The 6,778-nt window shown below is 39.7% G+C and overlaps 1 protein-coding gene across 1 annotated transcript in view; it reads left to right on the top strand.

Moving 5' to 3' along the window:
• The first annotated feature begins 6,352 nt into the window (after positions 1-6,352).
• AHCTF1 (AT-hook containing transcription factor 1) overlaps positions 6,353-6,778 on the top strand; it is a 69,866-nt gene continuing 69,440 nt past the window's right edge. The window contains exon 1 of the mRNA XM_006914268.3: positions 6,353-6,745. The gene's annotated coding sequence lies outside the window, so the exon portion shown is untranslated. The remainder of the gene's footprint in view (positions 6,746-6,778) is intronic.

Genomic DNA, 6,778 nt, shown 5'->3' with positions numbered 1-6,778 from the left:
TTTTTCTGGTTCATTAAGCTGGAAATGTTTTGTTCCTCCTTCATATTTCAACTGTGCTTTGTTTCCTGTCTAATTATCCATGTTGCTGTTTTGAAGTGGGCAGGAGAATAGATTTTATTATTATTTCCATGTCATAAAGGGTAATTAATTTTCTTTTAGTTGAAAAAAAAAATGAGGGACAGGGACTTAGGAACCCTGGGGGTTGTCTCTTTAGTTTTGCCAAAACTCAATACAACTTTGGGCAAAAATCTTATTGAAACAAACTGGATTAGATGGATTAACATTAAAAATCAATGACTAGCAACTTAAAAGAAAAATGTTAATACAGTGATGAACTATAGCCTGATACTTATGTAGGACAAATCATCCAAAAGAATGGAGAAATATATTTCATACTATCACATACTGTTCTTATTTACACATCTTTAATAAACCATCTATGTCCAACAAAGTGTTGACAATAGCAAATATTCGGTAGAAATTTAAAGTTTTCTACATGTTTTCATACATAATCATCACAATAGACGAGAAAACTTAGGCTTGGTCAGTTTTAAGTCTTTATCCATGTATGCACAGAAAGCGAAGGGAAGCAGCAGAGTCACAAAAGCAGAATTCAGTGCTTTTGATGTTTCAGCAGTGTTTGACGCTTCCCAGTGTCTCACATATGCAAGAAAATTCTTAGGGGAATGCTGCTTTACACCACATGCTAGATGCAGGCTGACCCTACAGCATGTGTTAAGGCTGATCTAGAAGGGGCTGTGGTTCACTCAGGCTGTTCTGGCCTGTGGGACCCTGATGGTCTGGGAAGAGTCGAAGGTTGACGTGCAGTTGGGAGCTACTGTTTCAGCCCTTGGCCTCTCCAGGACGTTGACAATAAGCAGGTTTGAAGTGTGCCAGCAAAAATAGCAAAGGAAAAGAAATGATTCTAATTACCTTACGTTAACAAAAGCAGTTGGTTCTTAAGGACTCCGCCTGAAACTGTCATTGAAGGGCTTACTGAGACTTCTTCTAGATAACAAATGGTTTTCAAACAGCTGAAATCATACCCAAGTCTGCCAAAGTTGTTTTTCACACATCATTTTTTTCTTTAATGTTTGTGCAAAACGACTCTAAGTCTTATAGTATTAGTGGAACTATATTTCACTCTTTGACATCTTCTTGATCTTCAAACTGACAGACTCTTGATCATCTTTTCTAATTTTGGTACACTGTAACCTCAAAAGACAATAATTCTTACACTATGGTTCTGGTGTGTCCCTTCCCACCCTCCTTTTTTTGGGGGGGGTGGGGCACGGTTTCCACTGCCTGCACTGCTCAGGGGATATCTCCCCAGCCTTACTGAAGATTTAACAAGTGTCTATTTTCCAAAATCCGTTTCATCGATGAAGCAGTGTGTTTGTCTGACATAAGATTAAAAGATTCATAATTGATCATTGCCTCGATAACCAGAGACTGCAAAAACTATGAGACAAAAATTTAAGTGCTGTGGGGAACATGTGTAGCAAGGATGTGTTTTGTTATTCACTCTTAACCAGAGCACTGTATTGTTATATTTAATACCTGAAAGTTGCCAAGTGTATTAAATTTTTGTGTCTAAAATCTGTGGTAAAGGTGATGAAGGGCAGTTACCTAACTTTAAAATTAGATCCTTTAAAATAGGATAATAAAGAATCATAAGAATGAAAGAGATCTGAGAGATTATAGAGCTGTCATTCAAAACCACTCCAGATAAAAACGGGGCAGGCCTTCTTTAAAAATGCTTTTTGTCCAACTGGTGGAAGATAAGTCTATGACCCAACTGATTGTCTTGACCAAAACTAGAATGCGAAACTAGAATATTCCTATGACTGGCTAGGACACCGAGTATCATAATTACCAATAAGATACTTAAGAAAGAGTTGTAGCTCTCTTTGATTTTAAAAGAACTTTTATAAAAAGGTTTCAAACAAAACGTAATTTTTCATTTAATTATGATGTCCTGATTACCTTGCTTAGGGGCACAGATACTGGTCTTATCAAGCTTTGTATCCCCAATGTCTTGAGTAATGACTAGCTCATTAAAACCATTTGACAAATATTTGATGGATGAACAAATGGATGGATAGGGAACCAAAACAAACGAACAAAAAACTATAATGAAAAATTCTATCTGAGAATTATGATTTAGAATCTTGAGGATGTGATTTTGGTTTCATTAAAATTCTATATTGTTTTCTTCATTAAACAAGAATTACATGGTCTACTCATAAATAATTCACTTTTAAATCCTGAAGACCTTCTACATTTAAACTCATTTTCAGGAGAAGAATGCTCCAGGGTATGCTGAACTTTATTCTGGACATTCCACTTAGGGCATCCTAGTTTACATCTTGTTTCAATTTTCAGACATTTTTGGTGAAAAATTGATACCACATCGCCTACTCTTTTCTCTAATCAAAACCAACAAATCTACTTGAAGTTTATTTAAAAAACCATTCAGAGGACCCAAGAAGAAGATCGACGAGACAAAAGGTAAAAAAATGTGCAGTTTATAATTTAAACCATGTAGAGACATTGTTTTGACTAATAATTTAAAATGTTTTGAAAACTTAAAGCACCCTGCAAACGTCACAGTTAATACAGCTCATGCAAGTTCAATGGGATAAAAGTATATTCACACACACAAAAATAACAGAGAATCCATCCAATAAACTAGGCACAAAACATTTGTTAAAACGGGTACCCTATTCCTTCTTCGGAATATCAGACTCGACTCTTCTCATTTCTATCCCTTTCCAACTCTGCAGAGCCAGCTGTTCTTAACCAGTTTCCTTAGAGGTAGGGAGCTTCAGGCACGTGAGAGATTTGTGACTCATGAGCAATTACACTTGCGACTCCATTGACTAAAAGAAGCATATAACTATTACCCATGCCCTCTGGAATATGACATATTAATGCTCCAAGGCAAGCATGAATCGTGAGGAACTAAAGTTTCAAAATGAAAAATGCAGAGATATGTGAGCCTATAGCCATCTCTGGCAGAATTTCAAGATCCATCATTAACGGTGTTCTTTGGGGTTAAGGAATGGAGAAATCATAACTGTGATCGTTTTAGTTAAAATGCACAGATTTTTAAAAGTACCTTTGGAAGAGGAAGAGATGAAAGAAAGGGAGAGGTAGAAAGGGAAACAATTTTTAAGAAGAGATTAATTGTGGTACCATGTTTATGAGAAATATTACCAGTGTTCGGAGAAAGAAAATCTGTGGCTTTTTTTTTGTACTAGTCATGAAAAAACAATTTTCAAGTGCATAAAGATCATATTTTAATGATAGAAAAATATTTATTACTTTTCTTTACAAACTATAGATTTGATTTAATATCTTTTTTAATCAAAATAAAGTCCATCCCAAAATATTTGTGGTAAATCATAAGACAATGTTTCTCCATCTATAAAATGAGGTGTTCGGCCTAGAATATCTCTAGGGTCTCTCTAATCTAATAGTATATATTTTGCTTTGCATGGTAAAATCAATAAATATATACTCACTCACTAAACAATGATTTTAGCACTTATTTATATGCTGGCCACTATGCCATCACTGGACATGTAGTAGGGAAAAAGTAAAACATGACTTCACTCACCAAGCTTATGGTCAATTGGAGAAATCAGGGTTGGGGCACTGCTTGCTATAACCAGTAATCTCTACAAAAAATGATAAAAATGTTGCTGTTAGGACAGAGACATTTTCTCTCTTTGAGACAGATAAGCTCCATTTTGTCGTAGTCCTCTTTGTTAAACTATCAAGTTTTTCCCCCATTACTTTGCAAAACAAATGAGATCTAATTCAGAGCACATCATTGAGGCTCTAAATTCTCTGAAATCAGATGTCTGCCTCTCACTCCCAGGATGATGGACGGGTAATAAAATATTGCCTTTTGAATAAAACATTCCAGATAGAAGCATGAGTGTCTGCAGTAGTCATCATCATTTTCTAGGCCTTTTACCGAAATAACTAATGACCATCTAAGTAGAAAGGGAATGAAGTTCTGATCTGGGCACATACTTCCCTTTAATCTTTGCAAAAGCTCTTCAAGGGAAGTAAGTAGTATTATCCTTTCTTTTTCAATGGGAAAACAGGTTCAGAAGTGAAGTAATCTGACTAAAGTCATGTTGCTAGAAAGTAGTGAAAAGGCTTAAAAGCTAAGTTCGGTTCCAAATGACCATATTCTTTTCACTATACAGTGCTTTCCCCAGTAAGAGGAAGCTTTGAAGCCATGTTTCCCAAAGTCCACTTGGTGGAACACTAATGAGGTACGACATTCCGTAAGCCTAAATGGATTCTTTCCATGGTCAAGTAACTTTGAGAAATGCCAAGCATGTTAAAGGCGGTGAAGTAGTACATAAAATAAATTTTTACTTTTATTTAATCAGCTTTTCCCCAAATTCATTTGACGACCAGACCCAGATTATTTTTTCATTTAACACTTATTAAAATGTCTTGAAACTAAAATAATTTGGCATAAGTTTAGTTAAATGACTGAAATGGGGGGAAAGGGTTGAATGAGAGCTTCAAAGCAGAAAATCAGTCTACAAAGCAATTAAAATGAAAAACTAGCAGTCATGAGAGAAGCATTTAAAAAAGCATAAGATACAGTCTGTGCTCTCAGTGTAGCTGGGAGATGGGGGTGGTAGGGGGATAGAAGGAGTCAGAGGCAAAAAAGGGAAACATAAAATCATACAGACAGCATATTTTCAGTGCAATTTCGGTGATTAATGTGGGCTGAAGCTGAAGATTTGGGAGAGAAAATAGGCTTGAGGGCTATGAAGATTTAGATAAGGGAAGAAGAGGCTGGGAGACACTGAAAGGCAAAAACAGGTTTGGAGGAGAGTGAAGAAACTATTCTCTGGAACTATGTGGGGAAATAAAATGACAGGTAGGGTTTGTCCAGATTATATACAATCATATAGCAATCATTCTTGGTAATGATGGAAGAAACAATCAAAATCTGGAAGATCATTTAGAAAGTCAATTAAGCTGAATAATAAGTATGAAATAGATTTTTTAATTTTACAACTGACAGGCTCCTTAAAGCAAAGTTAAAAATGTCTGTCTAATGAATCAGTAGATGCTCTCATCTAGTTACCCTTGCTCTGCGTATCTGATAACTTTAGCCCAGAGAGGTCGCTTAATTTTCCTAACATTACACAGCTCACGAGCAGCATACCTAAATTGAGAATTTATGTCTTTCTTTGGATTACCACGTACTGTAACATAAAATGGTGCCAAATGAAGTGTAGAATGGGAGGCAAGGACAGGACATAAATCAGCACATCTGACGAGTGGTTTCTGTTTGAAGAGAATTATTTAAAATAAGACAAACAACCAAAAGCTCTTTTAACTACTTCTCTGCCACAATTTAGTCCAATATCTTTTGCAAATAAATGTTACATTTAGAGGTTGCTGCCGATAAACAAAAATTAAAGGAAATCACATTTCTAAATGGCGGCATATCTCAAAAATCATATAGTAAAGAGTAACAGAAAAGGATAAACTTTCTTGACTAAAAAGAGAAGGGAGTGCCTACTAGAATCCTCCCTCTACTTGATGTTATAATCCTTTTACTTGAGATGTTCTATTCCGGACATCTTCCACATGTATTTGTTTGAAACGTGTTTGGTGCTGGGACTAGCTTCAGAGACACTAACAACAAATAAAAGAAATTCCACAATGAAACTCCAGGGTGACCAAAAAAGTAACACTAATTTGAGGTAAAATTTTGACGAAAAAAAAAGATGAGACTAGCAGCATGAGCACCTGCGGCCACAAAAGCACGCTCAGATATTTAAAAAATATATAGGAGAGGGGAAAAGCGTTTTCCCAAAAGTCTGGCACGCATTTTGGTACCAAATGTAGGAGCAGAGGCAACGAAAAACACCGAGCGAAGGGGGCTGCTAAAATAGGAAAGATTATCAACTCGCCTCCAGCAAGCGGGGCCAATGATAAAGTGGCGAGTCTCCCGCCTAGGGACCCGCCCTGCACGACCTCAAAGACTACGATTCCCGACTCTGCGACCGGCCCTCGTGTCTGGCCGCCTGAGCAATTTCATGCGCAAGGCATTATGGGATTCGTAGTCTTTCTCCCCCTCAGCTCATTGGAGGCGGGGAGAGCCTAGTTTATGTAAATAAACATCCTTGTCAGACACTGCTTCCCTTTCCTCCCTTTTCTTCCCCCACCTTTTTTCACCGGGAGTTTGAAAATTCCCGCGACGCCGGCGCCCAAGGCCGGAACACTCGCGAGAACTCAGCGGCTCTCGCCGCGATCTCCTTCTCTAACCCCTCCCTCTCCGCCCTCCTCTTTTCTCCTCCCCCTCCCCTCCCCGGCGTGTGGCGCTCGGTCTGTCTGCCCAGGGTAATGCGCAAAGCGCGGCCGGCGCGGTCTAAGCGGAGGAGGCAGAGTCGCGGGGGGGAGGACCCGGAACCGCGGCGCGGGCAGCGTCTGCGTTTTAGTCGCTGAGCGGTCAGCCGGCCTGAAGCCGGCGAGGGCACTCCCCTGGGGTGTGGATTTGAGGTGGCCCAAGAGGTCGCAGGCGGAGGCCCGCGAGGCGAGAAGCAGCTCCCGCGCGGCGGAGGTGTGTGCGTCCTGCCCGTGGCGGCCGTGTCTCCCGGGAGATGCTGTGACGGACCCGCGCGGGAGGAGCTCGGGCCTCGCCTCGCGCCCTAGTGGACCCCGCGGCCGCGGCGGCTCGGGCACCCGCCCGTCTCCGGTAGGTCGGGGAAGCGAAGGAGGGGGTTGGGCC

This window comes from Pteropus alecto, unplaced genomic scaffold (assembly GCF_000325575.1).
Source record: "Pteropus alecto unplaced genomic scaffold, ASM32557v1 scaffold115, whole genome shotgun sequence".
NCBI lineage: Eukaryota > Metazoa > Chordata > Mammalia > Chiroptera > Pteropodidae > Pteropus > Pteropus alecto.
This window is presented reverse-complemented; position numbering and strand designations above follow the sequence as displayed.